Genomic DNA, 25,537 nt, shown 5'->3' on the forward strand with positions numbered 1-25,537 from the left:
GCTAAATATCCCACAATGCATAGGACAGCTGCCAGGAACAAGAATTATCTGGTCCAACCTATCAAGTGCTGAGGTTTTAGTGCTGAGGTTCAGAAATCTGGGGTTTTGTAAGGAAAGACATATAAATGTGCTGTTAGGAAGAAAAATATTTCTGAGTGTCATGATAAAAGTGATTCAGCTTTTCTACCGTTTTCTGCACATGTCCCTTTGACTTGCTATGCTGATTTCTAATTCATTCTAAAATGAATTTTGCATACTTATTCAGATTCACCAGGTCTGACTGCACATCATTTAAAAATTATAAAGACAAAGGTGGTCTCTCAATAAAAAGAAGGAAAATCTTCCTTCAAATGCAAAAGATTAGATTTAATGCTTCAACTGTTGCAGAGGAGGAAGGTGGAAAGAGGGTACCAGAAGAACAGTTGTTAGAGATGAGCATGCTCTCTTTTTCTCATTAGGAAAGAAAACATGTTTGCCTAATAAAATGAAACAATCCAAAAAATAAAGCCCATTACAAAGATCAAGAATTGTTATACCATGGTATGACTCAGTCCAACACCAAAATCAGATAGATAGATTAAATATTTATAATGTAAGATGAGTTGCTCAGTTGTGTCCAACTCTTTGTGACCCCGCTGAATGTAGCCCACCAGCCTCCTCTGTCCATGGAATTATCCAGGCAAGAATACTGGAGTGGGTAGCCATTCTCTTGTCCAAGGGGATCTTCCCAACCTAGGAACTGAACCTTGGTCTCCTGAATTGTAGGCAGATTCTTTGCCGTTTGAGCCACCAGGAAAGCTCTAAATATTTATATCAAGCAGTGTTGTTATATCAACAATAGCAAATCAACTAACATTTCCCAAATGTGTCCCTGTTATCTAAATGCATATGGAAAGCGTTAAAGGAAATCTGCTATGTTAAGACGAAAATGGATGAGAATTTGAACTAGACTCTTAAATTCTAGTTTCCTAAGAAGTAGACCAGGCTGAATAACAATATAATACAGAAATAAGCAATTTATGATTATAACATTATCAGCAAAATTACAAACTTATCAAATTGGTGTGTAGTCCCATAATAGAAATCAAAATGTCCAGGTGCATCAAAGAGGCAGCAAATTAGTTTTACTAAACATTTATTATTTCTATGTCTAAAAATGTCTGAATAATTTAAGAGTGGCTGTAGGAATTTAAGAGATGTCAAATTAATACATGTCAAAATTATACCGTGGATTGCCCTCTCCATTTAAACAAAAGTACAAAAGTTTCTTGGAAGCAATTATTATGAATATGGAGTCCCAGTTACACCAACTAATTCTAAAAACTATACTCTTAAAATATACTTTATGTTGTCAAGTACCTCATTTACAGATCTCTTTTCAAAATTCTATTTTTTAGTAATCAACTATTAGAATGAACCATATGAAACTATCATTTTTATAAGTCAAAAACTATTCAATTTTATAGGCCAGCAATTTCAGTTGGTTGCATCTATATTTCCATATTGCTAATAATCCTGTTCTATTTCTATTTTTATGTACATTTGATGCTAGCAAATGGGTTACTGATTAAAATATGACTATTGGATACTCTCAAATTGTAACCAGATATTTCATTTTGTCTTTATTTGGAGAAGGAGATAAATGGTGTCAGAGATTGCGGTGTGTAAGAAACAGTGAGCCAGGTTTCTGTCTTGACTTTGCATGAGAAAATTCCTCTCTGAATTACTGTAATCTACTTTTTAAAACAGTTTGAAGGTGCTAACATTTATTTCTTCTTATTAAAGACTGGTTTAATCAAAATCTTCATTTTTTTTCCTACTGTGTACTATCTTATTCATTTGTATATAATACATATTATAGTTTTGAACATATATTCATTTGATTTGTTAAAGATTTATAATAACATTATTTTCCTATTTTTTGTTTGTGATGAAATATAAAATTGAACTACCTTAAAACTAGTTTTAAGAGACAGCTAAGTGGTATTTTTTATAATGTTGTGCAACCATTAGTACCATCCATCTCCAGAACATTTTTCATCTTGTAAAACTGAAACTCTATACTCTTTCAACAACAGTCCCTTATTCCTACTCCTGGAAACCCCCTTTCTGTTTTCTCTATGATTTTGACTACTGTTAAGTGCTCTGTATAGGTGGAATCATATACTATTTGTCTTTTTGTGACTGGCTTAATTCACTTAGTCATGTTCTCAAGGTTCACTTGTGTTGTAGTACATGTCAGAATTTTCTTCACTTTTAAGTATGAATAATATTCTGCTTTATATATGAAACACATTTTGTTTGTTCATTTGTCAATTGCTGGACCACTTGGCTTGCTTCCACATTTTAGCTATTGTGAATAATGCTGCTATAATCATGGTTGTACAGATACCTCTTGAGATCCTGATTTCAATTATTTTTGGGTTTATATCCCAAAAGCAGAATTGCTGGGTAATATGGTAATTCTATTTTTAATTTTTTTGAGGAATCATTGTACTGTTTTCCACAGTTGCAGTTCCATTTTACAATCCTATCAATAGTACACAAGAGTTCCAATTTCTCCACATCCTCACCTAGACCTGTCATTTTTGGTTTTGTATTATTCTCTGTTTTTTTGTTGTTTATTCTTTGATAGATGCCACCCTAGTGGGCGTGGCGCGTAATCTCAGTGCAGCTCTGATTTCTTTTCCCTGATGGTTAGTGATGTCAAGCATCTTTTCATGTGCTTATTGGTTACAGGGGTATCTTCTTTGGAGAAATGTCTACACAACCCCTTTGCTCATCTTTCGAACTGAGTTGTTTTTGTTGTTGTTTTTCAGTTTTAAGAGTTCTTTATGTATTCCAAGTATTAATCCCTTATCAAATACGAGACTTGCAAATATTTTCTCTCATTCCATGGGTTGCCTTTTTACTCATCTGATATTATCTTTTGATGCATAATTTTTAAAATTTTCATGAAGTCAAATTTGTTTTATTTTTCTTTTGTTGCCTATAACTCTGGTGTTCTGTTCAGAACATTATTGCTAAATCTGATGCTGTGAAGCCCTTGCCCTATGTCTTCTTCTAAGCGTTTTGTAGTTGTAGGTCTTACATTTAGATCTTTGATCTATTTTGAGTTACTTTTTGGATATGGAGTTAGGGGGTTTTATAGCTTTTTATTATTTTTATTTTATGTTTTTCAGTAAATATAATCTGTTTACTCACTCAGCATACTTTTCTCTGGTTTTAGATTGTAAGTTCTCGTGGGATAGGAGAACATAATTATTTTATCTTTATATCATCCTCAACCATCATAAAAAGAAATTAATAGTTATCAAAATATATTTTTAATTTATAAAGGAATGAATTAAATTCTTCCAAAATAGAAGATCTCAGATTTTAAACTCCTATTCTTTTAAAGTTATTTAGGCTTAGCTCCTCTTCTCTGAACCTATTCCTGGACTTATTTGGGGAAGAAAGTAATGGGCAAGTGTGTAAAGCAACACTTTAGTATGTGTGATTCTAAAGAGTACATCTATTATGGATGATATTGGGATATTTTTAAAACTTGATGGAGAGAAATTTATACCAAGGGGAAGCTTTTCTCACTCCCCTCCCTCTGGCCTTAAAATCTAAGAGAAGAGGAACAGTGAATTAAGAGAAAAGTTCTAAGGTACAGAGCTAAGAACTTGTTCTCTGTGAATAAAAATGTTTAGCTGTCTAAGAGACACATAAGTAGGTTACAGATTTGTTAATGTCTAACAAGCCATATTTTGTCATACATGCAGAATCTTTCTTTTTAAGTCATGATTCTCATTGAATTTGAAATTATTTTCCTGATGTCTGCTCATGACGTGCAATTAAGAAAACACAAATTATAAGGACAGAAATGACAAACACATATACTCACAACAAAAACACTGCTTACACATGGCTGCAACCTCTTATCTTTTTTATGTAGACACATGAGTATACTTTGCCAGCAATCATAGTCAAAGCTATGGTTGTTCCAGTAGCTGTGTACAGATGTGAGAGTGCCAAAGAATTGATGCTTTTCAACTGTGGTGTCGAAGACTCTTGAGAGTCCCTTGGACAGCAAAGAGATCAAACCAGTCAATCCTAAAAGAAATCAACCCTCAGTATTCATTGAAAGGATTGATGCTGAAGCTCCAATGCTTTGGCCACCTGATGCGAAGAGCCGACTCACTGGAAAAGACCCTGATGCTGGGAAAGATTGAGGGCAGAAGGAGAAGGGGACAACAGAACACGATATGGTTGGATGGCATCACTGACTCGATAGACATGAGCTTGAGCAAACTCCAGGAGATAGTGAAGGACAGGGAAGCCTGGTGTGCTGCAGTCCATGGGGTCGCAGAGAGCCAGTCATGACCTAGCTACTGAACAACGAGTATCTATGAAAAATATGGAGAGAAATAGAGTTAGAGAGATCATGTTTAGAGTGCAATCACAATAGAAGAAAAACCAAAGTTAAAGCAAGGGCACAAAACTATTCAAGGTAAAAGCAGAATAGATTCTTACCACAGACCTCTGTTCTGCTTTTTCCATTTAAGCATTCCCTTGTTAGTGAAAAAGTTTCTAAGTGGGTTCAAGACATTCCTTCTCAAGAATATATCATACTTAATTTAGTTATTTGTCTATTGTTGAATATCTGCTTATTTCTAATTTTTTCCTATTGAGCTCATGTTACAGTGGACTCTTTATACACAAAGCTTTGTTTTCATGGTGATTTTTTTTGTAAGAAAATTTCCTACAAGCAAAATAAATGGATTAAAATATATGAATCCTTCAAACTTTTTATATATAGTACTAAATTTTTATGTTTTAAATGGTGATGATTTACACTTCTACAAGTAACAGGACAATCTTACTATATTCTTACCAACACTGAATATTATTATACTCTTAAAATATATTTGCTAGTTTACTAACGTAAAGCTCTATCTCAGCATTTTGGTAATGGTTAGTTTTTGATGAGCGCTCATTACATTTAGGGGCAGCACACCATTCCTAGGAAAGAAGACAGAAACGGTAAGCCTTTGCTCACAAGCCCCCAGCACCTTTCACTTGTTGTCCCATTGCTTTTTGGAAGTTATACTTTTTCATTAGATAGAGAACTTGTGTGTCTTTTATTTTTTTCCCTAGGGTGGGGGAAAGCAGAAACATAAAAAGAACCCTGATCATCACACGAAGAGTATCCATGCTATAAAAATAGAGTTCTCTGGTTTTATGATTTACCTTGATTACCTGGGATAGGGGCAGGTAGATGAATAAAGACAAAATATCTTTTGATCTTGTTCCTAGGAGACAATGCTTCTATTTTTTGAAGAAGAAAATGCCTGAGTGAGACATTGTTGTTTTTTTTTAATGAAACTCTTCATAAAGGTTTCTTTTAATTTTCTATGCTGTGAATTTCAACATTTTTTATCTTCACACTAGTGGGAAACTTGGAGATACTGCATATAGGTTTTGGATAAACAATAGTTTCAGCTACAAGTAAGAAACTCCAACTACAATGACTTAACCAAAAGCACATTTATTTTCCTCCTATAACAAGGAGTCTAGACTTGACAGTTGCTGACACCTGTTCAGCTGCTAAAAGATATAAAGCAGGAATGGACAGACTATATCCATTGACCAAATCTGGTTCACCATCTATTTTCATAAGTGAAGTTTTATTGACACATGGCCATATCCATTTATTCAAATATTGTGTATGAATACTTTCACAACAGAACAAAGAAGAACTGAGTGTTTGCGACAGAGATGACACAGCCTATAAAACCTAAAACCTGGCATTTTACAGGAAATCTTGCCAATCACTGATATAAGTTTTGGAATCTCGGTGCTTTCTCGACATTTTCCAAGGTTGCAAGATGGAAGCTATGGCCATCCCATCCCATTGGAGAGAAAAACAGAAAGTGAATAATTGATATAACTAACTATATCTGGCCTCTGTCATCAGGAAAATCTAAAGCCTTCTCAAAAGATCCTATCACATTAGCCAGAACTTATCTATAAGGGAGGTTGAAACAGTGAGTATCTAAATTTTAACACGAGGAAGGAGAGGTTGGGAATTACCATTGTCTCAGTCCATAAACAATGGCTTTCATAAGCTATTTTTAATATTTTTAAGTTATTGAATATCTTAGTTTGGCTCCTGTTCACTTGTTTTTTCTTTCTCTGTGTGAATATATGGGCAACAATATTAGCAAAGAGAAACAAGAAACATTTTAAATGACAGAGATGATCGATCATAACTCTCTGGCTGTTATTTTCTGGGTTGTTAATAATTCATATACATCATGTTAAGACTTTTGCTTTCCTCTTGGTACAGTTTAAATCCCTGGACATTACCTATAAAACATACAGAAGACTACAAAAAAAAAAAAAATGAAAACAGCAGACAGGCTAGGGACTTGGGAATTCAAGGAACAACATAGCAGTGAATTCTGTTTTCTTTTTGCCTTGAATTTCTGAGACTAAATGTTGGAGAAACAAGCAACCAGAAATGCCAACAGGCACAGACAAAAGAAGCCCAAAGAAAGCTTGTTTTCTCTGTTCAAAGACCAGTAAAAAGGCAACTTACCATAACTGAAAACTTTAGACAAAACTACTTTATTTCAACCAAATTTGTTCAGATTTGTTTTGAGGCATAACATGTAATCTATTCTAGGGAATATTCCATGTAGGCTTAAGAAGAAGGTGTACTCTATTGCATTTGGTTGGAAATATTTTGTATACATCTATCTATTAGGCTTATTTGCTCTAAATATAAAGTTCAATATTTCCTTACTGTTTTTTTTTTTTTTGTCTAAATGACCCAGTCATTATTGAAAATGAGGTGCTGAGGTCCTCTTTATTGTTACATTACTATCTATTTCTCACGGCAGATCTGTTAATACTTGCTTAATATATTTAGGTGCTCCCATGTTGTATGCAAATATATTTACATTTGTTATATTCGCTTGATAAACTGACCTCTTTACCATTATATAATGACCTTCTTTGCCTCTTGTTACCAATTTTTTACTTAAAGTCTATTTTTTCTGATATAAGTATGGCTATCCCTGCTAATTTTTTATTTCCATTTGCCTGGGATATCTTTTTCCATCCCTTCACTTTCAGCCTATGTGTGTTCTTAATGCTAAAGTTAGTCTAAGCAGAATATAACTAGGTCTTGATTTTTTATTCATTCATGCATTATATATCTTTTGATTGGAGAGTTTAATACATTTACATTAAAAGTAATTATTCATTGGTAAGAACTTACTATCACCATCTTCTTAATTTTTTCCTGGTTGGTTTTCAGTTCCTTTTTTCCTCTTTTGCTATCTTCTTTTGTGATTTGATGATTGCCCATGGTGGTATCCTTCGATTTCATTTCTTTATCTTTTATGTATCTACTCTAAGTTTTTGCTTTGTAGTTACAATGAGGTTTACATAAAACTGAACTACTGAGTGAAATTAGCAATGTCACATGTTCATTTATAAGATCAACATACAAAATATCAATTGTGTCTATTTACTAGCAATGGAAATAAAAAAGGCACCATTTATAAACAGCTAAAAAAGAAAGAAAAAGTGTACATCTAACAGAAAATGTGCAGGGGTTATATGCTGAAAATCACAAATTTTTAATGAAATCAAAGAAGATCTAAATAAATGGAAAGACATAGCATGTTCATAGACTGGAAGACTCAAATAGTAAAGATGTCAATTCTCCCCAAGTAGATAAACAGATTTGCTTCAGTTTCTATCAAAATATCAGCAAGATTTTTTTTTAGGTATATGCAAGATTATTCTGAAATGTACAGAAGGGAAGAGGAACTAGATAGAATAGCTTAAACAATTTTAAAAAAAGAAAAAGTAAATAGTAAAAATTGGTCCACCCAATTTCAAGACTTATTAGCTACACTCATCAAGATGGTGAGATTATTAGCAGAAGAACAGGCATTTAGATCAATGGAACAGAATAGAGAACTCTGAAATAATAAAAAATACAGTTAACTAACTTTTAAGAAAAATACAGCAAGTTCAATGGAGGAAGGTATTCTTTTCCACAAACAGGAGTAGAGCAGCTGAATGTTCATAGCCAAAAATATCAACCTTAATCTAAAACTTACACCTTATACAATAATTAACCAAATGAATCAGAGATTTAAAAATTAAACGTAAAATTACATATCATCTAAAAGAAAAATAGGAGAAAATGTTCAGGACCTAGGACTTGGTGAAAATTTCTTAGACTTCACACCAAAAACAATTAGTAAGTTGTACACTATCAAAATTAAAATATTTTTGCATTGTAAAAGACTCTTTTAAAGAGTTAAAGGTGTAGTTTGTAACAACAAACCACAATCTGGGAGAACATGTTTATGAACCACATTTCTAACAAAGGACTCATACCTAAAAATTTTTAAGTACTCCCAAGACTCAAAAATAAAAATAATAATAATGCAGTTAGAAAACCGCCAAAAGATATAAAGACACATTTCCCAGAACAGGACTTATGGATAGAAAGATGAGCACATGAAAAATTGTTCAACATCCCCAGCTATCAGAGAAATGCAAAGTGAATATGAGATATGGCTATACTCCTATCAGAACAGTCAAAATAAAAAATAGTGACAATATTGAATATTGGCAAGGATACTGAGAAACTGGATTCCTCATCACTTGTAGGAATTTAGTATGGAAAACAGTTAAGAAGTTTCTTTAAAAATTAAAAAAAAATTAAAAAAATAAACTTAAACATACACTCACCATTTAACACAGCAACCTCACTCCCGGGCATTTATCCCAGAGAAATGAAAACATATCCACACAAAACCTGTGTATGATTGTATATAGTAACTTTATTTGCAGTAGCCACTAAACTGGAACAACCAAAATGTCCTTCAATAGATGAATGGTCAAACAAACTGTGGTACATCTATATCATGTGATTAAAAGAGGCGTACCAAGGAAAATCAAATAAATAAAAATTTTGACATATGCGACAACTTGGATCATTCCTAAGTGCTAAGTTTAAAAAGCCAATCTCAACAAGCCACATCCTTCATGAATCCATTTGAAAATATGCTTAAAATGATAAAATTATGGATATGGAGAGCAGATTGGGCGTGGCAGAACTTAGGCATGGTTAAAGAGAGATGGTAGGGTGAGAAGGAGGATGAGTGATCAAGGTAGATCATTGTTGCAAGGGGACAGTTCATTCTTGACTGCAGTGGTTGTTACACAAATTTGCACACATGATAAAATGACACAGAAATAGGACTACACAGTGTGCTAATGTCAATTTCCAGGCTTTGTTATTTTACCACTGTTATGCCAGATGTAGACATTGGAGAAAACTGGTTGAAGGATCTAGGGGAGTTGTCTGTACTATCTTTGCAAGTTCTTTTGACTCTATAATTATTTTTTTTTAATTAAACTATGTAGCCTAAATAGTTCCAGGCCTCTATCTAATTAAATACTACTCAATACTCAAAGTCATCTATATCTGGATAAAGAAAGAAAGTTTTCTGATTTTCTTTTATGGTTTATAAAAACCATTTTCTGAAACCATTTTTATGGTTTATCATTTTATAAACCATAAAAAAATCTGTTCATAGCAACTTTCAAACTCATCTGCAAGTGACATTTGGGTAAAATCTTTTGTTCTCAAAGCTCTCTAACTCTATTTTTTTTCCTCTAGTTGCGGAGAGTAGGGGCTACTCTCTAGCTGCGGTGCATGGACTTGCTGTGGCTTCTCTTGCTACAGAGCATGGCCTCTAGGCATATGGGCTTCAGCAGTTGCAGCACGTGGGCTCAGTAGTTGGAACTTGCTGGCTCTAACACTCGCGGGCTTCAGTAGTTGCGACACAGGGACTCATTAGCTGTGGCTTGTGGGCCGTAGAGCACAGGCTCAGAAGTTGAGGCACATGGGCTCAGTTGCTCTGCGGCATGTGTAATCTTCCTGGATCAGGGATCAAACCCGTGTCCCCTACACTAGCAGGCAGATTCTTATCCACTGCACTACCAGGGAAGTCCAAGGCTCTCTAATTTTAAATGAAATATTTTGATTACATATTATGAATATAAAATATTTAAAGATGAGCTACTTGAACAGATATCTATGTAAATGTAGACCATATTAACTTACATAATAATGAGTCTTGAGTATATTTGTTTAATGTAGACATATTACATACAGTTAAAACATCAGCCCAATGTATGTGGTGGTTTTTGCATGTCTACTTAATTTTTAATAAGTTCTTTACAAAATTTCATTATATGGTATTAAACCACATAATAATTATTACTTACTCTTTAGTTTAATTGGGTATTAGCAGATAGTGAGGAACTGCAAGCTTACTAGCACATGAGTGCTAATTCATGTAATTTTTAAAACAGACCCTCAGTGAAGCATAGACTAATTTTGTCAGAAAGCCATAAGTTGGCTATCCAGGGACTCAATGATCTCTTAGGACCTACTAGCTCTAAAACACTGTAATAAAGACTGTGCAACATCAGGCGACATTTTTGTCTCAGCAGGACAAGTGAGAATAGCTTAATTAGTGAATAGAAATAGTCATAGTTTAATACAATTCTACTTGTCAGAGGCGCTCAAATTAGACTTTTTTAATGCAGCTGTATGCTGTTAACAAAAGATATAACTAATGCAAAATTTAAAATTCACGAGTTCAAATGGTAGCCTAAATATTTGCATTTATTTCAACTGCTTACTCCAAATCCAACTGCAATACAAGGAAGATATAAAGAAAATAATAAATCTGTAACAATACTAAAAATGAGAGGGGCCCTTTAGCAAACATGATATTTTGACAAATATCTGGGTGACAGAACAATTGAAACCGCATTGACAAAGAGCCTAAAACAGGCACAGGAGAAAATGGAAGTGGAAGAGACTTCCATTTTTAAGTCTATCTCCATTTTGGCAGTGTTTTCAGATACTTTGTTTTCTTTGGTTCTATTGTTACATTTACCTTTTTTAAACTTTTTTCTGAATTTGTTGATTTGTATAGATACATCTTTAATCTTTTTCCCATTAGAAGGACTGATGCTGAAGTTGAAACTTCCAATACTTTGGCCACCTGATGCAAAGAACTGACTCACTGGAAAAGACCCTGATGCTGGGAAAGAATGAAGGCAGGAGGAGAAGGGGACGACAGAGGATGAGATGGTTGGATGGCATCACTAACTCAATGGACATGAGTTTGAGCAAGCTTTGGGAGTTGGTGATGGACAGGGAAGCTTGGCGTGCGGCAGTCCATGGGGTCACAAAGAGTCGGACACGACTGAGTGACTGAACTGAACTGAACTGAACTGAACTGACTACATGGCCCATCTGACTTGGTCTGGGTTCCTCCCAAAAGGAGAGTCTGGGACACAGGTTATCTACTTTTGGGGACTATCTTCTCAAGGTGCAAGAGTGAGCCAGTCCTCCTGGTTTCCCTTACCCTATTGCAGTCTGCCTGGGCACCCCTTCCCAATAAAGTCTCTTGTTTTGTCAGCACGTGTGTCTCATCAGACAATTCATTTCCTAGTGTTCGGTAAGAGCCCATTTTTGGGCCCTGGAAGGGGATCCCCCTTCCTGCAATGTATCACCATTCACTGAAAATTGTAAACATCAGTGATAAAATACTTCTTTCCAAAAGAGTTTAACAATAAAACTTGATGGGTTAAGCTCTAAACAATTGCTATAATTATTGTTGAGTTTCAATAATGTATATGTAAGCATCAAACTACCACATCTTAATTTCATGCCCTTTAATAAAGATTATATTCTACTGGAAATTAACTGGGTCAGTCTCTGGTTACCTGGAGTCACCTAGATATATTGTTTTCGAGATTGATTTCATAAAGGTTAAAAACAGTTTGAACTTGACTCATACATTCTTCAAATCCAATGGTACAGCAAACATATTCTCACTTCTAAATAGCAGATTCCAAATAGCCAGTGATAGCACAGTAATTATAAAGATGAAGAAACAGAACTTGAATTATTTCAATTCTATCATTCTATATGACCACTTGATATTTTAATTCAGGTTTGCAGGTTTTCAACTGCAGAAATATTTCAAAACCTCTATAATCAATCCTGAAGAAACAAAGACATGAACATTATTTTAATGTTTAGAATTTATTATGAAATGGGATTTTTATGAATCTACCTCAAACTTAACATTACATTTAAAGTTCTCTTTGCATATCTTTTCTTTCATGGGAAAGAAGCTTTCTAACAATAAAATGAGTAAAAAGAATTCTTCAACTATCCAGGGAGGAAGATATATTACCCAATTTTGCTGCCCTACTTATTGAATGAAGCATGTATGATAAATACACATATTTTCAGAAAACCTTTGATAAATTTACAGAAAGTTCAAAACCAGAAACTGTAATGTCATTATCCATTATGTTTGCAAAACAATGAGTAAGCACAACTCATTCCACTTTTCTCACGATACTTTAATTAAAAGTATTGTTATATTACTTTTTCTTCCTGTGAACCAGAAATACAAATACTCAATAAAAAAGTTTTCCCTGTAATCTTTCTAGCTGTTTTTATTATCTGTTTCATACCGGAATTAGTACTGAAACTAATTTGGTCATATAGAGAAGAGGATCATTTTAAAATATTATCCCTCCATCTTGGTATATGGTGGTCAGAACCAGACCTTAGTATTCAACCTCCTTTTTCTTGACATTTCCATTCTAAGTCATTTCAAGTCTAACATATCTTAAACTGGACATCTGATATTCTTGCCAAAATCCACCCCTCCTGTGTTTTTTCTAATCTCAGTAAATGATATTTCCGTCCCTCCCTCTGTCTATTTTAGAAAGTGAAGAGGCGTATCTGATTCCTCTCCTTCCCTCACGACTCCTCATTTAACATCCATCACTAACTTCTGTGGCTTCTTCCTCCAAAATAGACCCGGGCTCCAGTCCTAACTCTAATAAATCTAGTCTAAAGAATGTTAGTGGTGACCTAAAATAAGGAGAAAAGAGAAAAGTACATGGTTAAAAATAAAGTGAAACCAAAGACATTTTTTTTTTCTTAATATTTTCTGAGATCCACAGTGATGAGAGACCTTAAGGGCACACAAGGTAAGACTGAGTGTGGGTGGGAGGGAAAAAGTGAATGTCCTTCCCAAGATGCCGCACCCTCCTCCCCTCCAACAGACCCCTCTAATTATACCGAAAGCTTAGAACTCTTTTCAGATATCAACATAAAGTCCATTGGAAGAGTACGACTCAAGTGACATAAAGAATTATAAAGGGAAGAAGAAATAAGTAGAAACAAGGACATAAAGAACAGATGTGACAAAAGAGAGTATAGTCCACTATCTTGTTGTAGGGAAATAAAAGTTTTTACAATGAATCATTTGTATAAGTGATTTGCACAGCAAGCCTAGATATTTCATTTAGCTTCAGAGCACTTCAGCTGTGTTTGCTTTACTGTTATAGTCCCATGATTTAAGGAAAAAGATTAATTTTGACTGCCTTTGCCTTTTGGTATATCAAATAAATAAAACACTGTTAACTGGTCCTAAGAAAACCTTACCTATACCCTACTGTAAGCCTCAGTTCTCCTTGCTGAGCTTTTTATTCTCAGGTATTTTGATGCTCAGATATGCAAATGACACCACCCATACAGCAGAAAGATAAGAGGAACTAAAGAGCCTCTTGATGAAGGTGAAAGCAGAGAGTGAAAAAGCTGGCTTAAAACTCAACATTCAAAGAACGAAGATCATGGCATCATGGTCCCATCACTTCATGGATGAAGAAAAAAATGAAAACAGTGACAGACTTTATTGTCTTGGGCTCCAAAATCACTGAGGATGGTGACTGCAGCCATGAAATTAAAAGACGCTTGCTCCTTGGAAGAAAAGTGATGACAAACCTAGAGAGCATATTAAAAAGCAGAGACATCACTTTGCTGACAAAGGTCTATAAAGTCAAAGCTATGGTTTTTCCAGTAGTCATGTATGGATGTGAGAGCTGGACCATAAAGAAGGCTGAGTGCCAAAGAATTGATGCTTTTGAACTGAGGTGCAGGAGAAGACTCTTGAGAGTCCATTGGACTGCAAGGAGATCCAACCAGTCAATCCTAAAGGAAATCAGTCCTAAATATTCTCTGGAAGGACTGCTGCTGAAACTGAAGCTCCAATACTTTGGCCACCTGATGCCAAGAGGTGACTCATTGGAAAAGACCCTGATGCTGGGAAATATTGAAGGCAGGAGGAGACAGAGATGACTGATGAGGAGATGTCTGGATGGCATCACCAAGGCAATGGACATGAGTTTGAACAAGCTCCAGGAGATGGTGGATAGGGAAGCCTGGCATGTTGCAGTCCATGGGGTAGTAAACAGTCAGACACGGACTCAGCAGCTGAACAACAATTTTGATGTTGCTTAGAATTTAACCTCATAAATTTCCACCGGACCAAACCCAGGTTGAGAATGTTGATCATGAGTCTCTTAAAATTCATGAACAATTATCAAGACTAACTTTGTTACACTTCTGACCCAGACATTAAGCTGGGGGCTGACTCTGAGGGATGTGTTTATCCACCTCTCCCCATGGAGCTTCACTCAGAAAGAACAGCTGTATCGAATTCCAAAAAACAAACTTCTAAACCATGAAATCACTAGACGCTAGGCGAGTTGGGCCAACATTCTTATTTGAAAGAGAATTATAAATTCAAGCAGCATCACTTTGGCACTACTCAAATGTGATGTGTATTTTATGGTTCATAATTAAGAGTATGAATGCATTTATGTCACCAGAGACCACACGTTCAATTTTCACTAAATTGGATTCATAGAACTTGGATATATGAGGGTTATATTAACGCTGGACAATAAAGCAAAGAAAATCTTACTTTTTTAAAGTGTAAATTGCTTGAAGAGAGAGCCTCAGAGGACATTGGTTCCTTTTCTGTTTTTGCTAAAAATTTACTAGACCTTGGTGATAATTTGCAAAAAAATGACACAATTCTTCACCCTTCCACGTACCTCCTATGACCTTCACTGTAAACTTTTTTTTTAGATTTTTTTAATATGGACCATTTTAAAAGTCTTTATTATATATTTTGTTACAACATTGCTTCTTTTTTATGCTTTATGCTTCTGGATTTGTTTTGTTTTGTTTTGTTTTTTGCCACAAGGCATGTGGGATTTTAGCTCCCTAACCAGGGATGAATCCTCACCCTCCATATTGGAAGGTAAAGTCTTAACCACTGGACCACTGGGGAAGTTTCATCACTGTTAAACTTTGTAGGGTTCTCCTACTCTGATGCTGAGTCTGACCATGTGATTTGGTTTGGCCAATGGATCTCAGCAAACGTAACACAAACAGAAGGTTGAAAAGTGCTTGCATGACTGGGCTTCTCTACTCCTTGCTGCTGTAAGATTTCCGGGAGAATATTCCCGAGTTAGAATAATGAGAGTCACTGTAGTCATTCCAGACTATCTAGGTCTGCCAGCAGCCAGCCTATCTCCAGACACATGAACTAGCCACGTCAGGATGAGCACAGTTGCCTAAGTGGCCCACAGCTGACTGCAGACAAGTAAGCCAACCCAGCCCAGATCAGCTAAGCCCCTCCAACACATAAGCTAAATAAACAGTTGTTGTGTGGGTATAACTGAAGCTTCATAACTGGGTGTTATACAGCATTATTGTGGCATTAGATACATGATACACCCTTCTCATCTTTTAAACAGATTTGAAAGTACCTTAATAGGTTCTACAAGGTTAATATGATGTCATAAAGACAGAAATATCACAGAAGAATCCAAAGTATCTTAAGTCAGAAGATTCACTTCGAGTGCCTGCTCTGCTACTTACTAGTTTTGTGACACATGGAAAAGTATTTAAATTCTCTGCACCAGCCAACTGGGTAATTGTGAGGATTAAAAGCTATGTTATGCCAAACTTGTTGTATGACCCTGGGCAAATTACTTAATCGCTTAATCTTACTTTTCATTAGTAAAATGAAGTTTAGAATGGTTGTTATCCCTCTAGAGTAATTGTGAAGGCTTTTTTTTTTTTTTAAAAAAAAGGGGGGGATATAAAACACTTAACAGAGCTTAGCAGTTAGAAAGTGCTCAATATATATTAAAATTTATCATTTTATTATTATTGTTTTATTATTTGTTTAACCAGTGAAAGTCCTGAATTTGCATTAAAAAAAATAAAATACTTTAATTTTGCACTTTAAGGTCTGAGTTTTACTCTGCATAAATTAATGATAAGCTGATCAGCCCTGAAAAATATTTTATTTACATAATCCTGTTAAAGAATATAACTTTTATATAAATTCTTTTTTATCTCTGTTGTAGCTGTGTAAATCTTTTTAAAATGCAACTTTTACAGTTTTGTTTTTCTGACAAAATTCTCCCCCAAAACAGCATTTCCAATGGTGATAAATTGTGTCCTCATATATTCCCTATATCTGAACATTTTTTGCTACTTCACAGAAAATAGATATTTCATGTTAAAAATAAAGTCTGTTATTCTTGAGGGAAAAAAATTTATTATTTTATCTATTAACTACACTTTTCATTTTGACAACAAAAGCAGGGCATGGTGGCCGAAAAATTTCCGCTAAAATGCACTTGTTACTCAAGGAGGTCTTCAGGGCCCCAAGTGCAAGAATCTGTCTCCCATGGCCTCCTTTTATTAGCACAAATGAATTGTTTGATAACAAATTAGCTAACCGTCACTTTGGAAGCTGAAAAAAAGTTCCATAGCATGAATAAACTTTAAAATCTGGTGGTTTAACTCAAAAAAGCAGAGAGGTACACTATCTTTGTCAGCCCGAGGGCCCATATGAAATACCTTGCAGGAAACCTGAGGTGGTGAGAGCCCTGTGGGTGAGACCTAGGACAGAAAAGGTCATCCTGAGTATTAGCATGCTGAAGGGGGAAATGGGAGGTGAAATTAAATAATCCTGGTGAATCATTTTAATGAAAGTTTTTAATATTTATTTATCTATTACTTATCTGGCTGCATTGGGTCCCAGTTGCATCATGTGGGATCTTTGTTGCAGGCTCAGTGGTGCCCAGGCTTAGTTGCTCTGAGGTATGTGGGATCTTGGGGCTTCCCATGTGGTGCGAGAAGTAAAGAACCTGCCTGCCAATGCAGGAGACATAGGAGACAGGGGTTCTTTCCCTGGGTCAGGAAGATCCCCTGGAGGAGGGCACAGCAACCCACTGCAGTATTCTTGCCTGGAAAATCCCACAGACAGAGAATCCTGGTGGTCTATGGTCCACAGGGTCACAGAGAGTCGGACATGACTGAATCAACTTAACACACACACACACGTGGGATCTTAGGTCCCCAGCCAGGGATAGAACCCACATCCCCTGCATTAGAAGGCAGATTTCAAAACACTGAACCACCAGGAGAGTCCCTAATGAAAGTTTTAAAGTCAGTATTTCTGAAATTTTTGTGACTTTCTTTTACCCTGAGTAAAATAAAGCAAGTTGTATGAGGGCTTCTATGAGATGGCTGATTGCTGCTACAAGTGATAGAATTTGGGTCTCTAGAAAGTCTATGCTGGTAGTGATGTAGGGTGGCAAAGACGAGTGTCCCAAATCAAATGTAACAGAGAAGGAAGAATGAAAAAGTCTACAGAGCTCAGTAGAACCAGAAACAGACAGGAATCCTTTTCAGCTTAAAGGCAGATAAGTGTTACAATATTCAACAGCTCTAGCATCTGAAGCCGGGCAAAATAAAAACAGTTGACAATCAAATGCCAGGGGCTAACTGAAACCTGCAAGATCTATTAGAAAGGATTCCTGCATTTTTGTATTCTGGGGATAATGATTAGAAATATTTTAGGATTTTATTTTTTACTAATGTGTGGCAATATGAGGAATAATGTCATTGGAGAGAGATCAATACCCAAGAGAACATCTTTTCTACCTGTGAAAGTGAGCTGGAGCTAGGGAGAGCCCTCCAGCAAACTGTGCCCCAAGCTCCAAGACCTTCCAAGATGAAAAGCAGGAGAGATAGTTCTAGAGGGCAAGAGGTTGCCTCTGATTTAATGCACACAAACACAAGTGGTTCAGAAGCAAGGATGAGGACAACAGGACTAATGAGAATAATTCTGTAAACAACAAAAGAGCAAATTATAAGGAAAGCATCACAACGAGACACATGATTTAAGAAATAAACAGTCACTCTTATAAGTTCTGTTTGGTTTGTGCAATTAAAAGCCTTCATCTGCTACTGCTGATGAGTGACTTCGTAGATCAGAATCACATTATTCCCACTTCATACCTACATAGGGATGAGCCATCATCACCTACTCACTTCTCTAAGAATTGATTCTTTTGGTCTGCCTTTAGAGTTCCAAGCTGAATGGGTCTAACTTTTCTTAAATTTGATGGGGGAAGCAATTATAATCAAAACATCTAAAAAGAAATAGTAAGAGGTTTTGAATACTCGTCCCAGAGCTGTGAGAAGCCCGAACACGGGCATTTAATATCTCCTGGGTGAAAGCAAGGAGGCTCAATTAAAGACATGTTATTTGTTACTGAGTTTATGACCAGAAACATAGCTCTATAAAAACGCTGCAAGGCAAGAATAAAAAGCAGCACAGAAATTATCACAGGAGTTTTTATAAAAGTACAGAAAATCCAGAAGTTTTTTCTGTGCCTTCAACAACAAGGTGGCCCTAAAATTTTAACATGGATTTCCATCCATCCATTTGGTTGCCATAAAGCTAGACTAACACTGTCAAACTTATTTTTTTCCAAATGGGCTATAATGTTTAAAGTACAATTTTCCCCACAATCATATACACACTAACATTAGAATTGAACTTATTAATTAATTAATTAGTTCCATAAACATTTTGGAGCACCTGTTATATGTATTATTTTAGGTGTTGGGGATAGATCACTGAACCCAGACAAATACAGAAAAAATAAAAATCCTAATTCTCATGGAACTTGCATTCTAATGGGGTGAACTGAACAAATACAAATAATTAAGTAATTATTACTTAATAAACAGAAGTAAACAAACATATTAGAAGATATAAGTGTTTTGGAGAAAAACTGAGGGTCAAGGGGTCATGAGATATTTGAGGAAGAATCCAAACTGCTCAGGGTGAGTTTAATTGACCTTCAAAGAATTACCTACAACAGGTTGAGGGAATGAACCTTCCACACAAAAGGAACAAGAGGCTGTAATGATGCTGAGTCCATAGAATCGCAGAGTCAGACACGACTGAGGCGACTTACCACGCACACATGACAAGCCCACAGCTAACACCATATTCAATGGTGAAAAGCCAAAAGTGTTTCTTTTAAGATCAGTAACAAGATAAGGAGAATGTTGTGTCTTGGAAGACAAGTGAAGAGAGGGCTTCAAGGAGAAGGGATTTAGGGGAATCAACTGAGAAACAGCCATCAGATTTAGCGACGTAGAGTGTTGAAGGAGCGCTGTTCTCTCACTGCAGAGAGAAAAGCTATCAGTTGAGAGAGAGGGAAGGGAAGAGGTGTTGGGGGTTTGTGGAGACAGGGAAGTATACAGCTGTTTGCCAGAAAAGAGGAAGAGGGAATGGGTGAGGTATGTACAGTGTGGCTCCTGGTTTCAGGATTCCACCTGTGCTAGCAACCAAGAATTTCAAGTGGGGACTTCCCTGGTGATCCAGTGGCTGAGAGTCTGCCTGCCAATTCAGAGGACATGGGTCCAATCTCTGGTCCGGGAAGATTCTACATGCCCTGGGGGCAAGTAAGCCCGTGTGCCCCACAACTGCTGAGACTGCGTGCCATAACTGTTGAAGCCCGCACACACCTAGAGCCCATGCTCTGCAAAAACAGAAGCCACAATGAGAAGGCAGCACACAACTAGAGAAAGACCACGTGCAGCAACAAAGACCCAGCAGAGCCGAAAATAATATATTAATTAAATTTTTATAAAGTATTTCAAGCGAGATGAGTCAGCCAAAGTATATCTTTTCCTCCAAACATACTGAGCCATGGAAGGTACCCTAGGAGTAAGCAGAGAGTGGGATTTAACCAGAATTGAGATGAGTGTGAGGAAACGAGAGAAGAAAGAGGAAATGAGAGAAGGCCAAGGATGTCAAACATCTGCGCAAGGGCGTGATGACAAGTGCCCACAGAATGGAAGGTGGGAAGAGAGGAATGAAAATGAGAAGGGAAGGAAGACAAGTGAAATCAATGTGTTTTTAAGCCCCAATGAGAAACAAAGAAAGACTGCTGACATAAGGGCACCAGAGGAAGTGAAAAGGAAAAACGGGTGGTAGTTTGAATGTGGGATGCTTAACATTAGAAGTATGGAGTCATATTTATGGGAGATGCCGAGACCGAGGGTATAAGCGTGAGTGTGAGGGGTGGAAGGAAGTTGTTGGACAAGATCTTACGAGGAGAGGAAGTCAAAGAAGTCCAGGGTATTGGAGAAACAATTTACATGAATATTGAAATCATGACAAATTGTGCCAAGAGCAGTGTTTGAGAGTGAGTGCCATGTTAGGGGGAAGAAAAACACACAAAGTTCTTGAAATTTATTTTTTTAATGGGTGTCCAACAATTTGTAAAATGACTTAAGGGACTAGATTAACAAGGAGCACACATCATACTTTTCTTTGAATTGATTTAGGGGAGAAGCTTTAAGTTGTGTTCATATCCCTTATATTGCTAAGCTCTTGACTCTCTCCGTTGCTTTTCTCCATGTGCTCTGGGCAACATGTTTTATTTTATTGACAAAAATCTCATTTTCAGTTCAATTAATGCAGTGGAGAAAACATGGTACATGCCAAGCCCTTCCGTTCTTTATAGTCTGCACTGTGATTCTGGCCAGCTAAAGCCAATTAATTCATAAGAGAGAGCAAAGGAGAGAAGACATTTAGTTCATTCTTATTAAGAGCCAGCAATTCCTCCTCCTCATAAGAAAATCTATGGAAATACTGACACCAAGGTTATTGTATCTTAAAGTTCAGGACCCTTTTGAAATTTTAGTATTTTTCTAACTTAATTTGAGATGTATTAAAAATACCAGCCACAAAACTTAAACTTGTATACATACATGCAAACACAGATAGGAAGCACAATGAATAAAATATGTCATATTTTATTCTCATCATTGAATAAGTTTTCATTCATATGCTAGTCACTTGCTAATATTTCTTTTCACAGTGACTAGGACAATTTACTGTGTTATTCTGTTGCTAACAGGTACATATACCTAAATCAGTTGTGCTAAAAATATAGATGTAAAATAGGGCACTTGATATCATTCAGGACATAGCATCCTTTGAATATTATTTGATTTTATCCACATTTCCTTCACTAGAGACTATAATCTACTATACACAGTGCACTATCAATTTTGGTGCTAAATTTCTTGTCAAGAGACTTCTTACAAATAAGATAAAGTAATATAACTGATGTGTTTTCTCTCTACTAACAACTGTATAAAATAATTGATTGTTTTGCTTCCCCTCCAGATGAAGGAAAAAGATGAGGTTTGGGATAAACAACAGTTATTTTTATTAATGCATATCCACTTAAAATAAAACCAACATAAGCTGTGGATAAATAAATATGCTAAGCTATATGTCCTTGAACTGTTAAAGGTGGTTTGACATCCTATAATAAAATCTTACTTTCAAATATTTCTTTGTGATATAGACAGGATCACATAAATTTTTTAAAGTGACTTAAAAACAAATTGTAGTGTATCAGATTCGGGGTCAAGTTGTAAGACATTTTCTTAATTTATTTTTATTTGTCAGAAAGAAGGGCTATTTAACATCCAGATAAAGTTGTGGATGTGAAAAGCCTATGAAATTACAAAAAGGATATGAGTTGGTCAGTAATACCAACAGAAAAACATCAGTATTGAATTTTATCATATAAAGCATAACAATGAAGATTTGAACAAACTTGAGAGGAAACTAAATTGTATTTAATTGTAAAAGGGATTTGTAATATTATATGAGATTTAAAGATAATGAGTAAATTAAATAGTAATTGAAAAATAAGAATTATTTATTTTTGCTTTACCCCTCTAATTAGAACAAAGTTAATGGAGGTGATGGAATTCCAGATGAGCTATTTCAAATCCTAAAAGATGATGCTGTTCAAGTGCTGCACTCAATATGCCAGCAAACTTGGAAAACTCAGCAGTGGCCACAGGACTTGAAAAGGTCAGTTTTCATTCCAGTCCCAAAGAAGGGCAATGCCAAAGACTGTTTAAACTACTGCACAATTGTGCTCATTTCACATGTTAACAAGGTGATACTCAAAATCCTTCAAGCTAGGCTTCAACAGTATGTGAACCAAGAACTTCCAGATGTACAAGTTGGATTTAGAAAAGGCAGAGCAATCGGAGGTCAAATTGCCAACATCCATTGGATCACAGAGAAAGCAAGGGAATTCCAGAAAAACACCTCCTTCTGCTTTATCAACTATACCAAAGCCTTTGAATGTGTGGATCACAACAAAATATGGAAAATTCTTACAGATATGAGAATACTAGATCACCTTACCTGCCTCCTGAGAAACTTGTATGCAGGTCAAGAAGCAACAGTTAAAATGAGACATGGAGCAATGGACTGGTTCAAAATTGGGAAAGGAGCATTGAGGCTTTATATTGCCACCCTGCTTATTTAACTTATATGCAGAGTACATCATGTGAAAAGTCGGGCTGGGTGAAGCACAAGCTGGAATCAAGATTGCAGGGAAAAACAGCAATAACTTCAAATATGCATATGACACCACCCTTATAGCAGAAAGCTAAGAGGAGCTGAAGAGCCTCTTGATGAAGGTGAAAGAGGAGAATGAAAAAGCTGGCTTAACACTTCAAAAAAGGAAGATCATGGCATCTGGGCCTATCACTTCATGGCAAATAGATGGATAAAAAATGGAAACAGTAACAGACTTTATTTTCTAGGGCTCCAAAATCACTGCAGGTGATGACTGCAGCTATGAAATTAAAAGACACTTGCTCCTTGGAGGAATAGCTATGACCAACCTAGACAGCATATTAAAAAGCAGACACATCATTTTGCCAACAAAGGTCTGCAATGTCAAAGATATGGTTTTTCCAGTAGTCATGTACAGATGTGAGAGCTGGACCATAAAGAAGGCTGAGCACCGAAGAATTGATGCTTTTGAACTGTGGTGTTGGAGAAGACTCTTGAGAGTCCCTTGGACTGCAAGGAGATTAAACCACTCAATCCCAAAGGAAATTAGTCCTGAATATTCATTGGAAGGACTGATGCTGAAGCTGAAGCTCCATTACTTTGGCCACCTGATGCAAAGAGCTGACTCACTGGAAAAGACCCTGATGCTGGGAAAGATTGAGCACAGGAGAAGAGGGTATATAGGATGAGATGGTTGGATGGCATCACTGAGTTAATGGACATGAATTTGAGTAAGCTCCAGGAAATGGTGAAAGACAGAGAAGCCTGGTATATTGCAGTCCAGGGGGTCACAAAGAGTTGGACCTATACTTAGCATCAATTTAAATGCATCTTTTACTATCTTATGACTTAAATAAGACTATGATTCAATTCCTAATAGATGTAAATCTTCAGGTTTAATTTTTTTTTTTCTGCTGTCCATCATTATTCTATTGTAAAGTACAAAACAACAGATGGGGTACCTATATTCTCAGGAATCTGAGCCATCACAATTTCCTAATCACCCTCTTTTCCTGACTCAGAACTCCATCAAGCCGTGGGCTACTGGATGTTTAATTCATACATATTTGGCAAGGTTTATCTCATTTGCAACTTGAATAATACATTCTCCTATAATTCAAATTTGTGTTACTACTACCAACACAACAATAACGTAAGTGCAACATCTGGTGTATGAGGTGGAAAGGCTCTAAAAAGGAACACTTGAAAAACAAAAGTATAAAGCCAAACATCTCAACTGTTTCCTGAAGTCTGTGCCAGGTCTAACATTGGGTCAAACGCAGCTGTCAACCTCTTCTGCTTTTGAAGTTCCATGTGCTTCATCTCTTCTTTCTTTGGGCTACAAAATCCGTTCCATCTTACATCTCCCATAATGGGAGTCAAGCAAAAATGAAAAACCTCTACCACTCTCCAAATCTCACTGTCTCTTTGGAGTTCTACAGCAGGGAGTCCACATGGAACCCAGTTCTGCACAGGACATTGTCAGTTAAACCCAGAGGCAACAGAAAATACTGGCCAATTTTTTCAATTCCGCTATCACATCCCACCATGAGTTGTGAATTATGTAAAGCTAGGACGTGACTAACAGTAAAATCACACCAAAGCCTAAAGTGATGCTCATTCACTCTCAAAGTGCTGTTCCAACTCTGAGTCAGAGGTTAGGGAAGTATTCTAGTTCTAACAATGTATCCCTACTGAGTTGTCCCCTTTCTGATGTGAAACGTGGAGTCTTGGATTCCAGGCTATGATAAGAATTGCTAGAAACAGGAGGAAACCTCAAATCAAAAAAGAGGAAGCTCCACACAGGCATGGTGAAGTATGTAAAATGGACAGTCATGTGCTATCAATTTCCTCTTACTTAGAAGTTGAACCCCCAAATGGTAATAGAGTGCATGGGCCCCCAGAATCAAGACCACATAGACCAGCCTTCATTTTGAGTCTCTTAAGTTCTCGTCAATGCAATACATCCAGAAGTGGTGGTGGAACTTTTAAGAAGTGATCTGCTACCAAAATAAAGATGAAATGGCTGAAGCTGAATGAGGCATTTTGGACCACAAAATGGAAGTCAAAATGGAAGCTGATGAAGAAACTAGGTAGATGAGGGAGTATAGATACATGTATATGTATGGCTGCATCCCTTTTGCTAGGCATTTTGGACCACAAAATGGAAGTCAAAATGGAAGCTGATGAAGAAACTAGGTAGATGAGGGAGTATAGATACATGTATATGTACGGCTGCATCCCTTTTGCTGTCCATCTGAAACTATCACATTTTTAAACAGCTATTCTTCAGTACAGGATTCCCAGGTGGCTCAGTGGTAAAGAACCCACCTGCCAATGCAGGAGACATAAGAGATGCAGGTTTGATCCCTGGGTCAGGAAGATTCCCTGGAGGAGGGCATGGCAACCCACTCCAGTATTCTAGCCTGGAGAATCCCATGGACAGAGGAGCCTGGCAGGCTACAGTGCATAGGGTCACAAAGAGTCAAACAGAACTGAAGTGATTTAGCAGACACGCACATACACCAATACAAAATAAAAGTAAAAAAAAAAGAAACTATGTAGAAGAAATCTTGACCTGATCATGGAAGTCCTGGATCTCTTACAGACTTTTACATAAGAGAAAAATAATTGTGTCTTATTTCAGTAACTGTTATATATGTTGCTTGTCACAGGCAGATGAAACTAATCATAACTAATACATTAGAGAAGGCTAATTGTCTCATTTGATTAGACGCATCCAGAAATCCAGAAACAATTATGAAAAACTCTCTTTCACAGGTGTTCCTATGAGATGATTCCAACATTATATGCATTTCAAGGAGTATAATAACAACGGAGAATGTAAT

General features: G+C 36.3%; 1 long non-coding RNA gene across 1 annotated transcript; it reads left to right on the forward strand.

The window, feature by feature from the left end:
* The first annotated feature begins 15,792 nt into the window (after positions 1-15,792).
* On the forward strand, positions 15,793-25,245 carry LOC145534853 (uncharacterized). The gene is made up of 2 exons (XR_014075022.1): positions 15,793-15,905; positions 22,060-25,245. It is a non-coding gene; the product is annotated as an uncharacterized LOC145534853 (long non-coding RNA).
* Positions 25,246-25,537: the final 292 nt, after the last annotated feature.

This window comes from Giraffa tippelskirchi, chromosome 14 (assembly GCF_054371585.1).
Source record: "Giraffa tippelskirchi isolate mGirTip1 chromosome 14, T2T-mGirTip1v1.2.pri, whole genome shotgun sequence".
NCBI classification, from domain to species: Eukaryota; Metazoa; Chordata; class Mammalia; order Artiodactyla; family Giraffidae; genus Giraffa; species Giraffa tippelskirchi.